General features: G+C 36.0%; 1 long non-coding RNA gene across 6 annotated transcripts in view; it reads left to right on the forward strand.

The window, feature by feature from the left end:
* LOC125156712 (uncharacterized) overlaps positions 1-24,204 on the forward strand; it is a 506,607-nt gene that overhangs the window by 123,171 nt on the left and 359,232 nt on the right. For 3 of the 6 annotated variants that reach the window (XR_007148738.1, XR_007148739.1, XR_007148734.1), the window contains one exon: positions 2,164-2,840. The exons of 1 other annotated variant lie outside the window; for it this stretch is intronic. This is a non-coding gene — a long non-coding RNA (uncharacterized LOC125156712). The remainder of the gene's footprint in view (positions 1-2,163; positions 2,841-24,204) is intronic. 2 more of the 6 variants (XR_007148735.1, XR_007148736.1) reach the window with 1 other exon arrangement.

The following is a 24,204-nucleotide window of genomic DNA, read 5'->3' on the forward strand; positions in this document are numbered from 1 at the left end:
AGTTTGAGTCCTGTGTCAGGCTCTGTGCTGACAACTCAGCATGAAGCCTGCTTCATATTCTGTGTCTCCCTCTCTCTCTGCCCCTCCCCTGCTCACACTCTGTCTCTCTCTCTGTCTCTCAAAAATAAACATTTAAAAAAGTAATATATATATATATATATGTATATGTATATATATATATATATATATAAAACAAAAAAACTCCTGCATACCCAAATGTTCATAGTTCCTTTATTTTTAATAGGCAGAAAACTGTAAACAATCTAGATAGGCTTTAATGAGTTAATGGCTAAATAAGCCATGGTAGCTATGGTGCATCCATACAAAAAATAAAGGAACAAACTATTAATATGTGCAACAACAACTTAGTTCTCAAGCGCATTATGGTAAATGAAAAAAAAATCTAGTCCTAAAAACAATCACATATTACATAATTATATTTAGATAGCACTCTCAAAATGACAAAACGGTAGAGATGGAGAACCAACTAGTGGCTTCCAGAGACTGAGAAAAGAAAAACAAGGAAATGGAAGTGACTATGAAATGGTAAAATGAGGGAGATCTCTGGGGTGATGCAGTAGTTATATATTTTGATTGTGGTGGTGGTTACACAAGCTGTCACATGTGATTAAATAGCATATAGTTACATACACATGGTACTAATGTCAGTTTCCTGGGTTTGATGTTGGCAACAACTATCCGGGGAAGACTGGGTGAAGGGTACATGGCACTTCCTGTACTATCGCTGCAACTTCTTGTGAATCTGAAAATGTTTTCAAGTACAAAGTTAAAAAATGAATTTAAAAAAGAAAACGAAATAAGTAAAAATATCATGATCTCCTGTTGGAAAATCATATATTTTGGGGAAAAAGTGAGTAGTTAAAACCAACATAATACTATATCTAGTCACCGTCTTTCTTTACACTAACACTATATTATATGCTGCACATGGTGGCCATGATGAGAATACAAGAGGGAGAAAACAGAGTCCTTGTCCCAGCTAATGGAATTTGGAGAAGGTGACACAGAGAAGTAAATAAGCAACTAGAACGCTAAGTTAGAGCCTCAGGATAACTATGAAATGCTACGTCTATCTTAAAGTCTTTTTCTTAAAAATTCACCTCAATTCATTAAAAAAACAGATGAACATAAGGGAAGGGAAACAAAAATAACATAAAAACAGGGAGGGGGACAAAACAGAAGAGACTCATAAATATGGAGAACAAACTGAGGGTTGCTGGAGGGGTTGTGGGAGGGGGGATGGGCTAAATGGGTAAGGGGCACCACGGAATCTACTCCTGAAATCATTGTTGCACTATAGGCTAACTAATTTGGATGTAAATTTTAAAAAATTAAAAATAAAATTAAAAATTAAAAAAAGAGAGAAAAAAAGCATATCCTTCAGTGTTGAAAGCAACTGTAAATCTTTCTCTTCCCTTAATTATGTTAACCTCCTCTAAGCTGTTTTTATGTGCTGGGCAGTGAGTCAATATCTCACACACGTTACTTCATTCAATTTTTGCACACCTATAAGGCAAGTATTATTGCTGAGGTACAGAAGTAAAAAGAAATTCTCTGAGTGGTTGCAGTGGCACAGCAGGTGGGACATAAAGTCAGATTTGAAACCGGGTGGTCTGACTCCTGAAAACGTGTTCTTAATCCCTGTCCTACATTTCATGGTGTTTTGAGGGTAGTGCTCCTCATCTCAGCTGTTTGTGAGGGCACATGGCTTTTGATCTTACTTCGTCACCTCAGGCTTTACATTTTGTGATAGTTAATAAGGATACATTTATTATAAGACCATCTCTAACTGGAGGGTATTTCATCTATTTAAATCCCTTTTGTCTACCCTATTAAAGGAGAACATTTAGTCAGTCAATACAGCTATACAAAGGTTTATCAGTGTCCCTTGAAAGAGTTAGGCTTATTATAGATGAGGAGCCTGGCAACTGAGTACCCGCTCTCATGAATCATTCAGAGTTAGAACTAGACTGCATTGGAAACCCATGGATATCTCTCAATTTAGGGCAGTGCTGTCTACAATTGCTATTTGTAGCTTATATTCCAAACTGAGAAAGCAAATTATACTGATCCTCTTCCATGTTGTACAATACCAAACATGACTGAGCCCTTCTCTCTGCTCTTTTATTTTTCTCCCACCAGAGTCATTATGAAGAACAGGTTTGCATCCTTGGGCTGAGGAAGAAGAACGATATTAGACTATTTCTGCTTGATTCATTATCTCCCTAGAGAAATTCAGCACTTCTAGTCTTGCTCAATATCACTCTATGTTCCTTTACTAGTCCTCTTTCCTAAATTTCCTCCCTTGAATGGGAAAGAATGGATGTCAGCCAAGGGAGGAGTCAGAGAGGAAGACGCACTTTCATACAAACAGGTACGGAGATGAAACAAAAGGTAGAGATAAAGAAAAGGAGAGAGAAGAGAGAAGACACATCTTCAAGAGAATATTGAGCCATGGTGCTGCGGCATAAACCTCCAGTAAGTCTAATCTAGTAAAGGCATTAATATGTGTGAAGAATTCCATTTCTTTCTCAAAAGGAAAAGAGGGAACAAGAGCTTCTCAGAGAGACATCATGGTCAGGAAGATGGGAACAGTGTTTATTTGTTTGTAAGTTTCACTCAGGCTTGCAATGACTGCATAACTAATCTTGACTTCAAGAAAGGTCTATACATTTCTAAAGTTGGGTAAGGGAAGCATCCACAAGTACTCTTCAAAAGTGAAATAATAGCAGCAAAGAAGGAAGGAAAGAGAAGAAGGAAAGAAAGAGGGAAAGGCCAGTCATTAATTAGAATACCTGTCTTCTACTATTAAAATATTGGTAAGTCAAGAAAATTTTTTTATTGTTCTTAGAAGTTTGAAAACAGAATATATTCTGTCATGTTATGAATCAGGAATGAGAATGCTTTATTATGCATTATCAATTTTCAGGAAAAAACTTCTGGGAATACCAACAAAAACAAGCTAGTTTTGTTTGCTTTTGGAGTGAATAATACATTTAATGTATTCATCTTAAGAGTCAGTCATTAGGACATTAACCAATTATGAAATTAAAAAATACTTAATTTCCTTTTCCTTCTAAATTAATCACAGTAACCCACAGTGGTTAAGAACATGAGTTCTACTTATACAGAGCTGAGTCTATTAGTTATGTGACCTGTGGCCGGTTATTTTTCCCTTCTCTGTGCTTCTACTTTTTCATCTATGAATTGGGAATAATGACAGTACCTACCTCAAAGGACTTTTGAGGGTTAAATGAGGCAATCACTATAGTGAATTTAGCAGAGCACCTTGCATATTGTAACCCCTCAACATATTGGCATCATTATTATTATTTTAAAGGAAATACAGAGAATTGTATTATGGCCATCATAAATAAGGTCAACAACTAAAGCATCATAACATAAATCATTTAAAAAGCACCCCAAAATAATGAAAATGATTTAAGCAAGGCCTAAAGCATTATTTATTTCTAAAAGTGAAAATCTGAGGAGCCTCAGAGGAGATTTAATAAAATCCTGATAAAGCCAAGCAGTGGACTGGGTTGCCCTCCATCATTGGTCAAATAAAATGCTTCCTGAAATTTGCCACATAAAAAATGAATCTGAGCTTGGCTTCATGCTAGGCAAGCGAAGTCATCTTAGAAATGAGTTTATAGAAAACAAATTCAATAACTGACAGATTCAATAATTTATAAGGCAACATGCCACATCTTTGCTGGGATTTGCTGAATTTCCCACAGCTGAAGTTTTCAGAGGACGGTTCTCAGAAAGAAGACAAATTTGATCAAACCGTGCATAAAGAATATATTGTTAATAAATATTTTCATTTTTGTTTGACTTTTTTATCATCATCACTTCAGATTTAGTCTAGTCCCACAGTTTTCTCATACCTGTTTGGTATATAGTCTACTAAGTTGTGATCACAGCACACATGTGCTTCCTGTTTACATCACTTAGGAGTCAACCAGAGAGACAGAACCATTAGAAGATACATACTGAGGAAGTTACTGCAGTAAGTTAGCTTACAGGACATGTCTGGGCAATACCAAAGCCCATTGGGCAGGCCACTAAGAAGAGCAGACTGGGATTCTTGGGTACAGTCAAAGCTATTGTCTGCAGGCAGAATTTCTTCTCTCAGGAAACCTCAGCCCTGTTTTTAAAGCCTTTCAACTGATTGGCTCAGGTCCAGCTAGATTATCTAGAATAATCTCCCTTCCTTAAAATCAATTAATTATAGACTTTAATTACATTTACAAAGTACTTCAACACCAATACCTAGATTTGTATTTGAATACCTGGGGTCTGAAGCCTAGTCAAGTTGACACAACAAAAACACCACCACATCTATATGCATTTCCTTAACCCATACTTAAAATCCAAATAAAGCCAATAACAAAGTCATACTTCCACCTACCAGGATACAACTATTCTACTTAAAAATGAAAAGATACTTTTCTTTTTCCACAGAAGAAGATACAAAGTTCTTGAGTGATATTTGCTGTTATCCCTTGATATCCTGTAACTCACTGTTATATAAAGGTAACTAATAGTAGCATCTCATATTCGATGATGAGGGATAAGAGAAGAAAAACAAAAATGTTTGGCTAGCATATACGCATACTTATTCAAAATTAAATAAGGAATACTCATAGTATTACACTCCTTCTTCCTGAAACTGGTCTGATGATTATAGATAGTATTTATAATTACTTTTTTCCACTATCCATTCCATATTCCCTTTGCCCTCAACAAGCATCTCGGTTGGTCATAGTTCTTTGGCCACTGGGATGGCCTAAACTTTCATGTCTAAAGTGTTGGGCCATTAGCACACCTGCCTGAAACAGGTTGTAGTTTTTCATTTAATCACAAAACATTGAAGTACTAAGAGATACTCTAAGGGATCTCCTGTATTCAGGATATCCCTTCCTTCCTCCAGGTATCAACCCAATGTCCTTGATAATAAGGATCCTTGATAATAAGGATTAATAACCTCAGCCAATAGGGTAACCCCTTTCTTGCCTGTTGAGGAAGAAGCATGAGGAGCCCAAAGTAGATGGTTAACATTCACTACAATGTAATTATTATTGTGTCTCCTGATTGAAATATTGCTCTTTGGAACGAAGATCTCTAGACCATCAGAGCTTACAGCTGAGAGGACAGGAAGCAATAATTTTGCTGGTAGATTACTCAGGATAATAATGAGTGGAGTTACTCCCATTTCTATCCCTTGATTTGGGGATTCATGATTCTGGGTATGGACATATATATTGGACAGTACTTCAGGGGATATACACCCTCCTGGAGAACCTTGCCCCAGTCTTGCAACATACCACCACCTAGCTGGAATATATTTTTTAAAGTTTATTTATTTATTTTGAGGCAGGAGGGAGGAGCAGAGACAGAGGGAGAGAAAGAGAACCCCAAGCAGGCTCCATACTGTCAGGGTGGAGTCTGATGCGAGACTCAAACCCATGAACCACGAGATCATGACCTGAGCTGAAATCAAGAGTAGGACACTTAAGCTGCTGAGCCACCGAGATGCCCCTGTAACTGAATCTATAAGGCCATTCCATCATTCCATCAGACTAGCGCTTCAGGATGATAGAGAACACATCAGGGCTAGTGAATTCAATGAGCATCAGCCCATTGTCACATTTAACTGTTGTGAAGTAAATTGCTTGACCAAAGCAATGCTGTGTGGAATGCCATGATAGTGGATAAGATATTCTATAAGTGCACAGATGATAGTTTTTGTATTGCATGCAGAGAAAGCAAATCTGTATCCAGAGTAAATGTCCATTTTGGTAAGAGTAAAGCACCTTCCATAATGGAAGCAGTACACTGAAATCAGCCTGCTATCAGGTAGCTAGTTGATCTTGGGGAATGGTTCCATATTGACGATATAGCATAGGCCTCTACTGTGGGCAGAATGGGCACTCAGAACTGGAGGTAGCCAGGCTGACCTTGGTCAAGGAGTGAAAGCCCATGTTGGTGAGCCCATGCACAACCTCCATTCCTGCCACCATGGTGACTTTGTTCTTGAGGCCATCGGGCAGTGATAGGAGTGGCTGGGGAAAAGGTCACTGGTATCCACTCAGTGGTCCATTTTCCATGCTTGATTATTAAAATCTTTCTCTACTAAGGTCATTCTTTGACACAAATATCTTCACCTAATTTGCCCATTTATAGAGGTTCTTCCACATGCCTCTTCCCCATACTTTTTTGTCACCACTTATTCTAATTATGTTTCTTCCAAGTCCTGCTGGCCTCAGCCCATTAAAATATACAGATTAATACCTCTAACCATTTTCCTTTCCAAGGAAAATGAAAAACCAGGTGAACTATTCCTAGTTCTGCTCACTAAGAGGATTTTCCTTCCATAGTGTCTTTCAGCAATGTACCTGAAAAGCTGTAAAGTAGTACTACCACATAGGCCAGGAGTTATGAGGCTCAATTTGTTTGGTCTATGTGAATGGATTTGAAAAGGTTGATTCAACTTAATCTAAACAATGCTTTGTAAGTACATTTACTCCCTATATGTTATGCAGAAGTCTTCATTAGCCCTTCCCAAACCTCACAACTTGATGACCTCTCCCTCCTTCTATATTTTCTCTCATGATCATTGGCACCAAAATTCCACTTGGTTATCAAATCCAAATCTTAAGGGTCATCTTTAAGCCTTCCCTCTTTTTTAACTTTCTCATCTGTAAATTCCCTCCCATGCTCCTCATGTGAACAATTACCACTTTATCCCCTAAATCTGTCTGCAAATACTCCTATCACCACTGCTTCAACTTAGTTTAGGATCTCACTGTTTCTTGACCCCAGAACTAGTGTGATGTCCTTCTAAATGGTGTCCCAGCTTAGTATTGCTTTCAGCCAATCTGTCATCCAATGACTGTCAAAATGATCTTAAGTTATATAAATCAGTCACTGTGTTACTCCCTATTTTAACCCCAGTGAATTCCTGTATTAAAAAAGCAAAACAGGGGCGCCTGGGTGGCTCAGTCGGTTAAGCATCCGACTTCGGCTCAGGTCATGATCTCGTGGTCCATGAGTTCGAGCCCCGCGTGGGGCTCTGTGCTGACAGCTCAGAGCCTGGAGCCTGTTTCAGATTCTGTGTCTCTCTCTCTCTCTCTCTGACCCTCCCCCCGTTCATGCTCTGTCTCTCTCTGTCTCAAAAATAAATAAACGTTAAAAAAAAATAAAAAAAATAAAAAAGCAAAACAAAAACAAACTTCTTGGGATAACATTCGAGTATGAACTCATTTGAAGACTTACTCTCAAAGTTTACATTCAGAAAGTGAAAAACAAAACTAAAACAAAGCAGCTCAATTATGAATAATCAGTTTTCTCACTTTAAAAGAATTAAGCCCTTTTTGCTTCCTTTAGTCTCATATTCTGGTGTTCTTTCCTTTTTTAAGACTTGTATTCTCTTTATGCCAGTCTATATGAGGATCCTGTTACATAGGAATATTCATGAATACCCTTTTTTTCCAAGTCCTGAGGTGATACACAAATTATTCTTTAAGTCCCAAATGAATTATCAGTTCCATAAAGTTCTTTCCCAATCCTTCTAAGCAGATTTTATCATGTCTCCCATACCACAAGAATAATGGATTTGATTTTATTATTGTACTTCACTTTTTTCATAATTTTATATTTCATGGCTATTGCTACCACAGCAAAGTGAAGTTGTTTTTTTATTATTACATCCTCAAAATCTAACATAGGTCTTGACTTATATGTGCTACATAAATCTCTGGTGAGTGACTAAATGATTGAGTGAATCAATAAACAAATGAATGAAGTCAGATAGACTGGCAATAAGTATGTAGTTCAAACATATTGACAATAGGGAGGCAGACTTGGTATCTGAAGACGAAAGACTATGTATCTGGTTTTGTTTTATTTTTTAATTAGAAGAAAGTAGCATAATAATTCCAGGGCAACTGAAATATGAGGCAGATCACCAAGTCAGTGGCTGCTTCTAAACACCTAAAATTCCTGGTCCAGTCATGTGATTATTTTTATATTTCCATTTTTACTGTATTATCTTTTTAGATATAATATCTGATATACATGATAGATATTAGAGTATGAAGCATAATCATTAAATGCATATTTCTGAACCTATCACACAACATTGGAACTACAACACCATAAAAGAGTCTTTCTAAATGTATACATATTTTTAATTATTTTTAAATTTTTTTAGAGAGAGAGAGAGAGAGAGCATGCAAGTGGGGAGGGGAGGGTCAGAAGGGGAGAGAGAGAGAGAGAGAGAGAGAAAGAATCTCAAACAGATTCCACTCTCAGCACAGAGCCTGATGCAGGGTTTGATCCCATGATGCTGGGATCATGACCTGAGCCAAAATAAAGACTTGGATGCTCAACTGACTGAGCCACCCAGGCACCTGTGAATATATTTTTTAAACTTGGGAAACATAAAGCTATTCTGGGACATGCTTGGCTGCATTTCGCACCCATTTTTAAGGTAGATGTGCCCATATCACTTATTTTGAGCAGTAAAATGTGAAGAAAAGTGTAGTATGAGCCAATGCATGATTCCTCATGATTCTCTTTATCTACCACGATGCTTATAGAAACGTCTGTTCATTGAGATGGATCCTCATCAGTCCAAGTCCACAAGTGACCCCCATGAGTAAATACCCCTTGCTGACCCACGTTGTACATGTAGTGAGAGTAACAAATAAACTCTAATTTAAATTGTGAAATTTGGAAAAATATTTGCTACTACAGTTTAACCCAACCTATCCTAACTAATTCATACCATATGGATGTAATAAAGATTTTTTTTTTATTCTGGATACTGAAAACACCCCATCCATGTTGCTAAAAGTTGTGCCAAAGTATTATTTTGACAGTCTTCTGTTGATGCGGCATTACTTTTTTAAAGTTTATTCATTTATTTTGAGACAGAGAAAGAGAGAACACATGTGTGGGGGGAAGGGGAGTGAGGAGAGAGAGAGAGAGAGAGAGAGAGAGAGAGAGAGAGAGAGAATCCCAAGCAGGCTCCACGCTGTCAGCGCAGAGCCTCACAAGGGCCTTGATTCCATGAATAATGAGATCATGACCCAAACAGAAATCAAGAGTTGGATGCTTAACCAACTGAGGCACCCAGATGCCACTGATGTGGCATTTTTTTAAAGAAGTTCCCTAATTGTGTGATTTTTAGATGTTTTCACATTTTTATATTTTGTTACTTTCCAACAAACCCCCTTAAACTTAAATCTATGCATCTCTACTTATTTAAGAAAAAGGAACAGAAGTAGAATAGGTCAAAGCCAAGAGTCTGTCAAAACCTTTGACATAATTTGCTATTTTTTTCCAGAAATAAAGTGATAAATTTATAATTTCACCATGTATGCATGAGCACACATCTAGTACCTTGTTTTTATAACATGTAGATTTGAATTATGATAGTAAATATCTTTTCCATGTACATGGTGGTTCTATTTTTATAAATTTTATACTTTACACACTTAACCTATTTTTCTTTTGGATTTATATGGCTTTAATATATTAAGTATATTAAACATTTTCTGTTACAAATTGGAAAAACATTTTTGGAAGTCAATTTTTGTTTTTAACTTGATTTATAGTATTATTTTTAATAAATAGAAATTTAAATTTTTATGTAACCAAATCCAACAGTCTTATACTTTGTGACTTCTCTTATTTTTATTTTCATTAGTTTTTGATGTTTAGAAATCTTTCCTCATCTCGAGGTACAAAAAACTCCCATAGTTTTACCCAGTATCTTGAAGTTTGATTTTTATTTCAATTTTTTGACATATCAAAATGTATCTAGTTGTAAGAAGTGAAGTAAATGTATTTCCCCCATGCAATTAAGTAATTTTTACTTACACAAAAACTATAATGTTACATATTATATATTTAAATATTTCCTGGTTACATGTGAATATTTGTGTGCATATAATAAATGTATATATATGTATCTACACATGTATAAATACATGTATCTTAAATGATAAATGGTATACATATTTCCTGGTTAACCTTGTTTATCCTCCAAGGTATCTTTCTATGAGTCTCATGTTTTATTGCAATAGATAGAATATCAGAAACGTTAAATACTAGCAATGTCATACATCATATTATGGTTCCTGATTTGTTTTTTTAGAATTCACTTTTTAACCAAATAGTTTTGAGGGCCAGGTAGAGTTTTGAGGACCTGCATTTGAGGGTCTAGTCGATGTGCCAGGCAGTGTTTTGTGACCTGGGAATAAAGTGGTGAACAACACAGACAGTCTTCCTCTTCTGTAAAGCTCAATTTCTACTTAGGGAAGATAGTCCACAAGAAGACAAAGAAATTGACAAGATCATTGAAGGCAGTGATTGGAGATGTGAAGAAATAAAAATTCTAGCACCGTGAAATATTAGCATGACCGAGGAGCAGTACTATTGTTTCAGTGGTCCGGAAAGGGCTGAAGAGGCAGTATCTTAGAGGAGATAAGACAAGATGCTGGCCAGTAATGACCAGGGAACATAGGAATGAATGAGTAATAAATTCAGAAGCCTTAAGTCTTCTGGTATTGGAAAAGCAAGAGGATGATTGCAGTGTCTGTACTTTACTGGATAAGGAATGGAGAAAGGGAAGCGATAGCAGAAGAGATTGAAGTTTGGCTGAATTAGGCTTGTGTAACTTCTCAGAACACGGAAAGGATTTTGAATTTGGTTTAGAGCAGAAGTCAAGTTATTTGATGTGGTTTACATTAAAAAAAAATCACTCCAGTGATTTTACTAGTATGAAAAATGGATATAGGGACACCTGGGTGGCACAGTGGGTTAAGCGTCAGACTCTTGATTTCAGCTCAGGTCATGATCTCATGGTCATGAGATTGAACCCTCCATTGGATTCCACGCCAGGCGTGGAGCCTACTTGGGACTCTCTGTCTCATTCTCCCTCTTCCTCTGCCCATCTCCCACTCATGCACATACTCATGCGCGCTCTCTCTCTCTCTCTCTCTTTCTCTCTCTCTCAAAAAATGGATAAAGAGGTAAGAGGGAAGTAAGGAGGTCATTTATCTGTCTGTTAAAATGGCTAGGTGAATGATGATGGAACTTTGGACAAGCAAGCTAGCAACAGGCATGGAAAAGCAGAGGATTCTGGGGAGGTTTTGAAGGTAGAGCTGTCACAGTGTACTGATTGCTTTGCTCTTGGGGTTAGAGAAAAAGAAAAATCAAGGATAGTTGCTATGGGGTGACTCTTGGATGCATAAAGGAATAACATACTGAGATGGGGAAGATTTGGGAAAGAACAGGTCTGGTGCAGTGGGGTGCAGCTGTGAAGAGTTTTGGCTCTTTTGAGGTTAAGACATCTTTTTGATATTCTACCTAGTACAGTATGGAGTATACACTTGTGTACAGAAATCTGGACCTCAGGGAAAAATTTAGAACTGGAGATAGAAATATTTATTTTTTGAAGGAGGTATGTGAGCTTTATTATTATTATTATTATTATTATTATTTTAATATGAAATTTGTTGTCAAATTGGTTTCCATACAACACCCAGTGCTCATCCCAACAGGTGCCCTCCTCAATGCCCATCACCCACCCTTCGCTCCCTCCCACTCCCCATCAACCCTCAGTTTATTCTCAGTTTTTAAGAGTCTCTTAGAGTTTGGCTCCCTCCCTCTCTTTTTTTTTTTCCCTTCCCCTGCCCCATGGTCTTCTGTAGTTTCTCAGGATCCACGTAAGAGTGAAAACATATGATATCTGTCTTTCTCTGTATGACTTATTTCACTTAGCATGCCACTCTCCAGTTCCATCCACGTTGCTACAAAAGGCCATATTTCATTCTTTCTCATTGCCAAGTAGTATTCCACTGAGGACTGGAGATAGAAATATTTTTACCGACTCTTGTGACTCACCATTAAGAATGAAGATTGTTAATAGCTAAGTTATTAAGTTATTATTATATTTTCAGAAAAAAAATAATTTGGAGCCATTTTCCAATTTTTTCACTATACTCCTGAATATGAACATAAAATTATTTCTACATTTCTGATTTGTAGAATTTTCTTGAGGAATTGATTACACTGGTTTAGTTATAAGTACAAAATGTATGTAGAAACACAAAACTATATGTCAAGTAGCAAATAGAAAATTAAGGAAGTCAATCAAAATATGTAAAAGATCTAGATTTCTGGTTCTTAAGTAAAATATAGCATGATTCAAATTGGTGAACTAACTTATGGCCTTCACCACTAATAATATACTAATATATATATATATATATATATATACACTATATATATACACACATATATATACTATATATATATATATATACGATATATATATACTATATATACATCATATATATATGTATATATATGTATATATATGTATGTATATATACATACATTTCTGGTTCTTAAGTAAAATATAGCATGATTCAAATTGGTGTAATTAAGTAAATTATAGTAAAATTAAGTAAAATATAGCATGATTCAAATTGGTGAACTAACTTATGGCCTTCACCACTAATAATATACTAATATATATATATATATATATATATATACACACACACTATATATATATACACACATATATATACTATATATACTATATATATATACGATATATATATACTATATATATATATGTATACATATATATACATATATATACATATAGTATATATATACATATATATACATATAGTATATATATATAGTATATATATATACATATAGTATATATATAGTATATACTATATATATAGTATATACTATATATATACTAATATATATACTAATAATATATATAAATTTTCACCCAAGATTCTTTAAGATTTAAAAAATAGTGTTTTTTTAAATAATTTTCAGAACATTTTCTAAGAAAATAATCCTGATAATTTTCCTCTTTTCTTAAAAAACTCTATAAAAATTATGAATCCTTAATGACTACACATTTTGTCTTATCATCTTCTAAAAAATACCCAATAACTAAGCATTAAAATGTATTATTCTGTTGTTATTTTTCAATGTGAAATATTTCAAGCACATAAATTTATAGATACTAAGGCACCTACTACTTGGGTTGAAAATTTTATTAATGTATTTGTCTCAGATCTTTTTCACCCCAAGAAATAAAAATTTACAGGTACAATTTGTGTATATTTATATATTATGTGTGATAGATATATATTTTTGAAAATATGATTATTTAATTATCCCAATATAATGTATGTCTGTCACATGCCCAGTTTCTATATATTTATGCATCTGCTTCAGTACTTCCTTCTTCTCCTATTTGTCATATTTGTCTATTCCTTTAACAATATCATGCTCTTTACAATGCTATAGCATTACATTAATTCTAGGGCATGTATTCCTTCATTCCTTTTCTTCTTCAAAATAATCTTATCTGTTCTTAGCCTTTAATAGCTCCATATAGACTTTAGAATCAGCTTCAGTTCCATGATGAACTGTGTTGTATTTGGTTTAAGTTGAAATTTTTAAAGAATAATTTGGGAAAATTGCCACATTTTTTGGTGGCAATACAATTCTCATTCAGTAATAAAATACGTATCTCCGTTTCTTCTTTTTTAAAAATGTTTATTCTTGAGAGGGAGAGAGAGAGCATGAGAGGGGGAGAGAGACAGAGCCTGGGTGGGGGGGAGGCAGAAAGAGACAGAGACACAGAATTTGAAGCAGGCTCCAGGCTCTGAGCTATCAGCACACAGCCTGACATGGGGCTCCAACTCAGAAACCGCTAAAACATGACTGGGCTGAAGTCAGACGCTTAACCAACTGAGCCACCCAGGTGCCCCTCTTCTTCTTTTTTTAAAAATGTCTTTAAAGATCTTTCACATTTCTACTGGATTTCCTTGGGAATTTTATATTCTCTTCTTATTGTGATAGGTGCTTTATTATTGCATTTATTACACTTTTACCTGTTTTGACTTTTGTATGTTGGCACTGGTCCACCAACATTGACGAAATCTCTCAGGTTACCAGTTCATCTGCAAAGTCACTTGGATTTTCTATGTACACAATCACATGATTTCTAAATAATGAAAATGTTGTCTTTCTCCTTTCGGACCTTATCTCATATACTGTATTTTTACCTTATGCATTGGCCACAACTCCTAAAGGGCAACTTAAAAAATGATGGGAGTTGGAATGAGAATAATAAAAGGGGAAGCTAGAAAGAGAGGAGGAAAGACCTGAGGACAAAACTTTAGAGAATGCTTGTTTTCGGGAATCCAAGGCTGAACCAGAGAAGGAGGTCAAGAATGCCCAGGGCAGAAAGGAAATCTGGGCATTATAGTGTCTCAGAAGTAGAGGACGATTTTATTTTATTTTATTTTATTTTATTTTATTTTATTTTATTTTATTTTATTTTTGAGACAGAGAGAGACAGAGCATGAATGGGGGAGGGTCAGAGAAGGAGGGAGACACAGAATCTGAAACAGACTCCAGGCTCTGAGATGTCAGCACAGAGCCCGACGTAGGGCTCGAACTCAGGGACTGCGAGATCATGACCTGAGCCGAAGTCGGCCGCTTAACCGACTGAGCCACCCAGGCGCCCTGAGGACGATTTTTAAAAAGAAAGCAGTATCAAAAGTTGTAAAGTCACTATCATTTCTGAAAAAGGTCCACCGATTTTGTAATCCTTGCTGATCATTGAGAGGCCAGTTTCAGAAGAGTGGCTAGGGTGAAGTTAGCTTTCGATAGGTGAAGTACTAAAAACAGTGTAGAATTAAAGCTGGGGAAATACGATTCTTTCACATTGTTCAGGGGAAAAGAAATAAATGAAATGAAGCAGTAGCTTCAGGGGTCATATGGCTGAGGAGAAATTTTCTGGCTTTAAAAAATAGTGAAGACAGAATTTATTGTAGGCAGAAGGGAAAACGCTATTGGTGATAGAATGATTGAAGAGCGAGATCAGGTTCCAAGAGAAGATTGAGATGGAATAAAAAATAGGACAAGGAGTTAAGCCTGACAAATAGAAGGAAAACTGCTCTCCCAAATGCTGGTAGGAGAGCAGAAAGGGAGAATAAGAATTAAAGAAACAGTAGGAACTGAAGACACACGTTTGAAGGGCTCAAGAATGATTTGTGGGGTTAATCCGAGTCACTGAAAGAACTGTTTTCAAGATCATTCTCTAACCTAACTCTGTGGTCTTCTGCTCAAAAGAGGCTACACAAAAGGCCAGGCAGTAAACAAAAGCTTAGATTCATTAGCATCTCCCTAGGACCTTATGATCACAAGATGACCCTGGTGAATCCCAACAAATTTTAGAGCAAGATTTATAAGCCCTTATGTCTGAAGTGGTAAGGGACAAACACACTGGAAATGTATTTTCCATATAAAAGTATTCAAGTTTAACCATCTTAGTACGTGGCTGAAAAGCAACATAAGAACAACAGTAACAAAATAACACCACCAACCACAAATTTTTGACCTGGATTTAATCACTAAGCAAGCAATTGCAGCCACTCTTTTGGAGGGAAAGGTGACTGGCTCAACGTTGGAGACTTAGAGGCAGCACTCACAGCTTTGGTTCATGTACCTGTAGCTTTATAAGGAATTCCCTCCCTACTGTCTCCCTCATTCTCATTGTTCTCATCGAGCAAAGACTGGACAAGCAGGAGCCAGCATGATGGACTGAATTAGGGTTTGCTTTGGTATTCTCAGGGCAAGGATATCTGTGGGGAAGGATGAGGCTGTTCAGAAGGTTGTAATGGGTTTAAACAAAGATTCTTCCAGGGCAGCACCCAAGGTCCAAAGACAAACCAACATCAGGCTATTCATTTGAAGGAGACAGGCAGAGCAGAGTAACAGTACAGAACTCAGGATGGGAGGTATCCACAAGGAATTACGGACATTGCTGGAACTTAGCTAAGGCATTTTAGAGCAAGCACATCTATCAGCTTTATGCATCTTAAGGTGAAGCTAGCCGTTGAGAAGGTAGCTTTCTCCAACACTTCAGATCAAGGTCATTTCTGTGTTTGAAAGGCCCCAGTGGCTTGACAGCAGGAAGAACTGGCTAGCAGATGGCACGAAGGTATAATCACCTGAGGGATTCCTAGATGTAGTGGAGAAAAAAATTGAGAGAGCTGTAGACCACATAGGGAGTGGAAACAGATGGAGAGGAGTGTTATTATGTGTCCTGTTTAACTCCAGGAAGCTGCGCCCCGGGGGAAATATGGTTAGATTTCAATATGGATTAGAAAATGCAAGCTTAGAAGGTGGATTTGAATCCAGGATTTGTTACAGGGGGAGGAAATTATGAAATAGATAAACGTTAATTAATGAGAGAAGTTGAACTAACCCTGACCAGGGACAGGTGTGGTATTAGAAGCCTGTCTTGTTTCTGAAAATCTAGCTTATTGGCTAATTCACAGTTTGGACAATGAAGGAGTTTTCTTTCTTTTTTTCTTTTTAACATTATATTAAGAAAGAGGTTGGGGCACCTGGGTGGCTCAGTCGGTTGGGCATACTGACTTCGGCTCAGGTCATGATCTCGCGGTCCGTGAGTTCGAGCCCCGCGTCAGATCTGTACTGACAGCTCAGGGCCTGGAGCCTGCTTCGGATTCTGTGTCTCCCTCTCTCTGAGCCTCCCCCGTTCATGCTCTGTCTCTTTCTGTCTCAAAAATAAATAAATGTTAAAAAAAATAAAAAAAAAAAAGAAAGAAAGAGGTTAGCTTACTTCGTTGTGGTTAATAATTATTATTGAACAATCCAGGGAAGTCATTTGACTTGAATTTTCAAATTTACTGAGTAAATATTGACATTGAATTATTGCTTTTATTTGTGGAATCGCTCTGTATGGCCCCCAAAATCATAAGGCATGCCCCCTGATTATTTCAGTTTTCAATATATACAGGCAGTTGCATGCAGTGGCTTTGGAATCAGTCAGATTTGATTTGAATACTAGCTCTGGAAGGTACTAGCTGTGTGACTTTCAGCAAGTGAGTCACTTAACTTCTTAGAACTTTAATTTTCTCTTTGGTCAAATGATGATAATAATATCTGTCTTGAAAGAGTCACTGCTAAAATAATGTTAAATGAGGCAATGTATATAAGGTGGTTGAAACACTGTAGATATTCACTTATTAATGCATATTATTTTTATTAGCATTATTATTACTGATGCTACCCTTGCCAAAAATGTTTAAAATGTTCATTGCTTAAAGTCAAATATAAAGAATGCCAAAGACTACCACATCTATGCTTCATTGGTTAATTGGTCATATGCTCACTATATGTTTTGAGTTGTTCTCATTTTAGAACTAATTCAAACTGGAATTGAATTGAAGTCTTGGTGTTATACATTTGGCAATGTACCTTAGGCTCTAAAGAGGCTCCAGCAGGGTGCACAGCTCACCATATCTTGCCATTATGATATAGTAAAGAGAAATATTATGATGAGGTATTATGTTAAAGATAGTAGTGCTCACCAACACTCCATCTGCTTCCCAACAACCTTGAATGAGTCAGGTCCATATCAGCGACTCTGGCAAATGTCCTGTGGTCAGAACTGATTTCTGCATCAAAGTATGGAAGAGCAGTTTGCAAAGCTCTCCTTGTCTCTGTCCTTCTTGCAGTGACCAGGAACATTCTAGAGAGCTTCAGATCAACTTGGGTGCCTCAGTGACTATGTGGCATAAACTTCCCTGCAGATTCATGTTACATACATAGCAAGACTAGGAAAGATCCTCTGTGGTGTGAGGCCACTGAGATTTTGAGGGTGACTTGTTTGTGCAGCATATCTGGTCTATCCTATACACAGTGTTTTTTTGCATGAAAAGATACTTTTTGTCTAATGCTTAAAAATTCATAGTCTCAAGATATAGTATGCACTCAGAATATTTTATTTACCTGCTTATCTCATGTATATATATATGCATATATATATCTCATGCATGATATTATATATATCATGATAGATTTTATTATAATAAATTACATATAATATGAAATTATATATCATCTATAGATATTTTAAATATCTATTTTATATGTATGCAAATTTATTTTATATTATATTTCCATATAATTATATGACAATATAAATTAATTTTAACATATGTAATTTATTACAAATACAGATATAAGATGTGTGTGTGTGTGTGTGTGTATGTATGCATAATGAGTGAGAGAAGCAACTATATAAAATATTTTGGAGTGCCCTGTCTTTTGAGACTATAAATATTTAATGAATGGAAAAATAATATCTTTGCACACAAAACATTTTCATAAATATATTCATTCAAAAACATTTATGAGAACCTACTATTGTCTGATTGGGGAAACAATAGATAGGAACATAAAAATCAATGCTGTTATGGAGCTTATATTTTGAGAGAGGACACAGACAATAAACATAATTTTAAAGCAAATTACATACTAGTTATACTATAATTGAAAATTACATTGAATTTAGAAACTTGCCAGGAAGAAGATTAAAATGGGTCAGGGTAATAGTAAGTGTTGGGGGAATTGTGAGGTGTCTTGTTATTTTATTTTATTTGTTATTTTTTAAGTTTATTTATTTAATTTGAGAGAGAGAGAGAGAGAGAGAGAGAATGAGCACAATTGGGGTAAGGGCAGAGAGAGAGGGAAAGAGAGAATCCCAAGTAGGCTCTGCGCTGTCAGTGTGGAGGCTGATGTGTGGCTCAAACCCACAAACTGTGAGGTGAAATGACCTGAGCTGAAATCAAGAGTTGGATGCTCAATGGACTGAGTCACCCAGGCACCCCTGTCTTGTTCATTTAAATAGGGTGGATGAGGCAGGATCACTATGATGATGACACTTGAAAAAAAGCCTACAGGGAGGAGAAGGAGGTGAAGAAGCAATAAAAAGAGACTTTGGGGGAGTATACTGCACCAATTCAGACCAGAGGTGAGAGTGGATCTGACAGGAAGGTGGCAGTGGAGATGGTGAGAAGCAGCTGAATTCTGGAAATACTCTGAAGGTCATTACAGAAGTGGCACATAAGATCAAGAGACTGATTAGATAGACAGGAGAAGTTCAAGGACAGAGTCCTGGGCACTTCAACCTGAAGATGTCTGAAAAAGGAGGAATCACACTTGATCTTAGCCAAAAGGCCAAGAAGCGATGAAAAAGGAGGAATCACAAAGGAGGCTAAGAAGGAATCTAGGTAGGAGAAAAGTGCAAGTGGATGGGGAGCTTGAAGCCAAGTGAAGAAAGTATTTCCAAGAAAAAAGAGGGTTTTACTATGTTAAATGCTTTGGAGAAGTCAAATGTGATGCCATTAAAAATCAACCATTGGGGGCGCCTGGGTGGCGCAGTCGGTTAAGCGTCGGACTTCAGCCAGGTCACGATCTCGCGGTCCGGGAGTTCGAGCCCCTCGTCAGGCTCTGGGCTGATGGCTCAGAGCCTGGAGCCTGCTTCCGATTCTGTGTCTCCCTCTCTCTCTGCCCCTCCCCCGTTCATGCTCTGTCTCTCTCTGTCCCAAAATAAATAAAAAACTTTGAAAAAAAATTAAAAAAAAAATCAACCATTGAATTTAACATGCTGAGAGAATTGGTGGCCGCAACAAAAACAGTTTTGGAAGTAGAAAGTGACTAGAGACAGACAATTCTCTGAAGGAGAGCAAACATGGGCCATAGCAGTTTGAGAAAATGGGGTGAAGAGATTTTGTTTTGTTTTGTTTTCAAAGACAAGAGAAGTAACAGCATACAAATAAATGGATGGAAATGTTCCAGTAGAGAGGATAAAATTAAGAGCAATTTTGGAGAAAAGGCAGAGAATGTCTGGAGACATGTTCTTGGCAAGCAGGAGGGATAGGTTGTGGTGTTGCAGTTGGGAGAGAGATTAACCTTTGGAGAACTGACTGCTGGTGTGTAATAAGAAGGAAGGAACAGTATATGGGTACATATATTCTGGTGGAGAAACTCCTAATTGGTTGGGAGATGCCTCATTCTATGAGTATTCATACCAATGTTCTTTTTAGTATGAGCTGTAGGGGTGTTTTAAAATATAATTTGATTCCTATAAATCAACGAAAAGGTGAATTTTTGAATTTTAGATATAGTGAAATTAACTACCATAACTAAGTAATCTTAAGAACTAAATGTTATCAGGGTGCCTGGGTGGCTCAGTTGGTTGAGCATCCGACTCTTGATTTCAGCTCAAGTCATGATTTCACTGTTTTGTGGGTCGGAGCTCCACATTGGGCTCTGTGCTGACCATGCATGGAGCATGCTTGGAATTCTCCCTTTTCTCTTTGCCCCTCTCCTACTCATGCTCTCTCTGTCTCTCTCAAAACAAACAAACAAGCAAACTTAAAAAACCCTAAAATGTTAAGAAATTTTAGAGCTTGACATTAGAGTGTTGTCTTCCCTTAAGAAAAAATTCAAGGGGATTAGCATTATTAATATTTTCTTCCATGAGTTTCCAAGCAGTTCTAGTTAAGTGTTTGTTATAAAGATCAGAGTTTGGCAAACTATAGCCTGCTGGTCAAGTGGGCCTTCCATCTGTTTATGTAAATAAGAGTTTATTTTAACACAGCCATGTCCATTCACTTACTGATGTCTATGGTTGCTTTCATACTATGAAGGCAAAAGTGAGTGTGACAGGATTCTTATTGCCAGAAAGCCAGAAATATTAAGTATGGGTCCTTTATGAAATAAGTCTGCAGACTCGTGATTAAACCTATCGGCTCAATTGAGGCTAATCCTTGAAATTTTGGATGAAAATAATGAATTTCTACAAATATATAATTATATATGTATATTTATATATGAATAACTGTCATTCAATATTTCTTATAACCAAACTTTAAAAGAATGTTATTGTATACATCTTTTATTGTTTCAAACAATTACATCTTACAACTTTTTAACTTAATGATTGTAGCATTTCGTTAGTCTGTCACTGGTGGTAATAGTGGTGGTGGTAGTGTGTGTGTGTGTATGTGTGTGTGTGTGTGTGTATTGAATTTTTTTTAAATTTTGCTTTGTTTGTTTTGGTGATTTGGCACTGAGATGCCATAGCTGGAATGAAAAGCCGTGGGTGCAAAATAAAAATGTTATCCAGATGGTGTTGTAGCAAGGAATATTAGCACATTATTCTTTCTTTAGTTTTATTTAAAAATTTAAAAATAGATTTAGCTTTTCAGAGCAGTTTTAGGTTTATAACAAAATTGAGTCAGAAGAACGGATAACCTCACATAACCCTTGCCCCACACCCACCATCAACATTTCCCCACCAGAGTGGTGCACTAGCTACACGAGCGATGAACCTACATTCACATATCATTATGTTGACAGTTTACATGAGGATATACTCTTGGTGTTGTACATTCTATGGGTCTGAACTAATATATAATGACATGTTTCCACCGTTGTAGTATCATATAGAATAGTTCACTGCCCTAAAAATTCTCCATGCTCTGCTTATTCATCCCTCCTTCCCCATCTCCCCTGACACTCATCTTTCTATATCAATAGTACATCTTAGTTTTTCCCAAGTTTTGACAATTATTAATAAAGCTGCCATAAACATCTATGTGCAGTTCTTTGGTTTGGATATAAGTTATTAACTTCTTTGGGTAAATATCAACGAGTGTGATTGGATAAGAGTATGTTTAGTTTTGTAAGAAACTGCCAAGCCATCTTCCAAAGTGGGTGTACCATTTTGCATTCCCAACACCAATGAATGAAAATTCCTGTTGCTACTCATCCTTGCCAACATTTGGTTTTGTCGGTGTTTTAGATTTTGGTCATTCTAATAGGTGTGTAGTGGTATTTTATCGTTGCTTTAGCTTATGAGTTTCTAATGACATATGTATGATATTGAACATTTTTGCATGTTTATTTGACTTTTGTGTATATTCTTTAGTAAGGTGTTTGTTCAGGTCTTTAGTCCATTTTTTAATCAGGTTGTTCATTTTCTTATTGTTGAGTGTTGACTTTTTTTTGTGTGTTTTGGATAATAGTCTTTTATCACACGAGTCTTTTGCAAATATTTTCTCTCAGTCTGTAGCTTGTCTTCTCATTCTCTTGACATTGTCTTTCACAGAGCAGAAGTTTTTAATTTTAATGAAGTCCAGCTCATCAATTCTATCTTTCATGGATTGTGCCTTTGGTGTTTTATTTAAAAAGTTATCACCACATTCAAGGTTATCTAGATATTTTCCCTATGTTATCTTCTAGGAGGTTTATACTTTTGCATTTTATATTTAGGTCTAACATCTATTTGGATTTAATTTCTGTAAGAAATGTAAGATCAGCAGACTGATCAAAGATCAGCAGACTATATTTGTGTGGGTCCATTTCTGGGTTCTCCATTCTGTTCCATTGAACATTTTTTACAAAATCACATTATGAAAGTTTAGTAATATACCTTTATATACATATAGTATATAGAAATAAATTTATATTACCACATTACATAAATATAACATAATGTAGTAATATAATATACAACAATATATATGAATATGTATTACTTATTATATATATAGTAATATACCTTTATAGTAAGTATTGAAGCTGGGTATTGTCAGTTGTCCAACTTCATTCTTCAGTACTGAATTGGCTGTTCTGAGTCTTGTCTCTCCATATAAACTTTAGAATCAGTTTGTCAATATCCATAAGATAACTCGCTGGCATTTTGATTGGGATCGTGTTGAATGTATAGATCAAGTTGAGAGGACTGAAATGACCATTTTAAACATTTCTACCTATGAACACAAAACATCTTTCCATCTATTTAGTTCTTAGATTTCTTTCATCAGATTTTGTAGGTTTCTCCATATAGGTATTACACATATTTTGTTAGATGTGTACTTAAGTATTTCTTTTTTTTTTTTTTTTGGTGCTAATGTAAATAGTAATGTGTTTAATTTCAAAGTCTACTTGTTCATTGCTGTTATATAAGAAAAGAATTGACTATTGTAATTGAACCTGTATCCTGCAAACTTGCTGTAATCACTTTTTAGTTCTAGGAGTTTTTTCCTTTCTAATCTGTGAACCTTTTATTTCATTTTCTTGTTTTATTATAAGAACTAACTAAGGCTGAGTGGTTAGTGGCATTAGCTTCCAAATCCTAGGAAAAATTGTGTTTTGGCCCTAAAATTATTCTTGGATGTGCTTTTGAAGGCCCAATCATTCCATTTTAGAGGGAAAAGGGAACTAGGAAGCTGTAAAAAGATACAGTTTGTTACAAGAGGTTAGCCTAGTTGACCTCCAGAAAATGAAAAGGACACACTCCAGTTAAAAGGATTCGTGTCTGAGGGAAGAATTTGGAAGAAAGTAATCTCCAATGAATCATCAGCTATGGCATCAGCTATGGAAAGTGGGATTCTTCAGTCTCAGAACCATCATACTTGTTTCAGAAAAACCAAACAAAAGTGAGGAATTAGGCAATAAAGTAGTCAGTAAAGGATTACTTTTAAATGTTTTCCATTTGCTAGCCATGTCAACAGTATGAATTTTAATGTTATGTTTTAATGTTATTTTACTTATTTTGACAAACTAGAAATCATTTAAATTTTGCCAGTTATCCTTCTGGATTTTGGAATTAAGCATGTAGTATGTTAAAGATCTAAACATCATGTCAGGCATGCAGGACAATGTTCTGTTTTCTCTACAGACCTGTGGAAGAATATACTTAAAAAATGTCAAAATCATCTTCCCAGAGTCCATCCTCAAAGATTGGGGAGAACGCAGTTTCTCTCTGAAGCCATGTAAGGTCATTATTCCTATATTCTTTTCCTCAAATCCATTTTGAATTCATTTCTATTCTCTGACAATGCCATTTTTTGAAGATAACAAGCTCCCCATGTTTAGTTATATGTTGCTTGAAGCACAATGTGCTTTCACATCTTTGTGACTCAGATTTCAGAGCTAACTCTTATTTAATGATTGAAGAGTTTGGTAAAGAAGTCTGTGTTCACTTTACCCAAGTCATTCAGAGTGTTATATATTTACATGGTTGCCCCTTCTTTTTCTTTGACTTTAAAGGGTTTCAACTGTGTAGGGAAATAGGAACACCCTTACCTTAAAATGTAAAATAGTTCATCTTCTTTGGGGGGGTAAGTTTAGCATAATCTACTGAAATTTAACATGTACACATCATGTCACAGCCACTTATCTTTAACAGTAATGTTGGAACGAGTATTCTTTTTCTATGTAAGTCTCTTGGCA

This window comes from Prionailurus viverrinus, chromosome F2 (assembly GCF_022837055.1).
Source record: "Prionailurus viverrinus isolate Anna chromosome F2, UM_Priviv_1.0, whole genome shotgun sequence".
NCBI classification, from domain to species: Eukaryota; Metazoa; Chordata; class Mammalia; order Carnivora; family Felidae; genus Prionailurus; species Prionailurus viverrinus.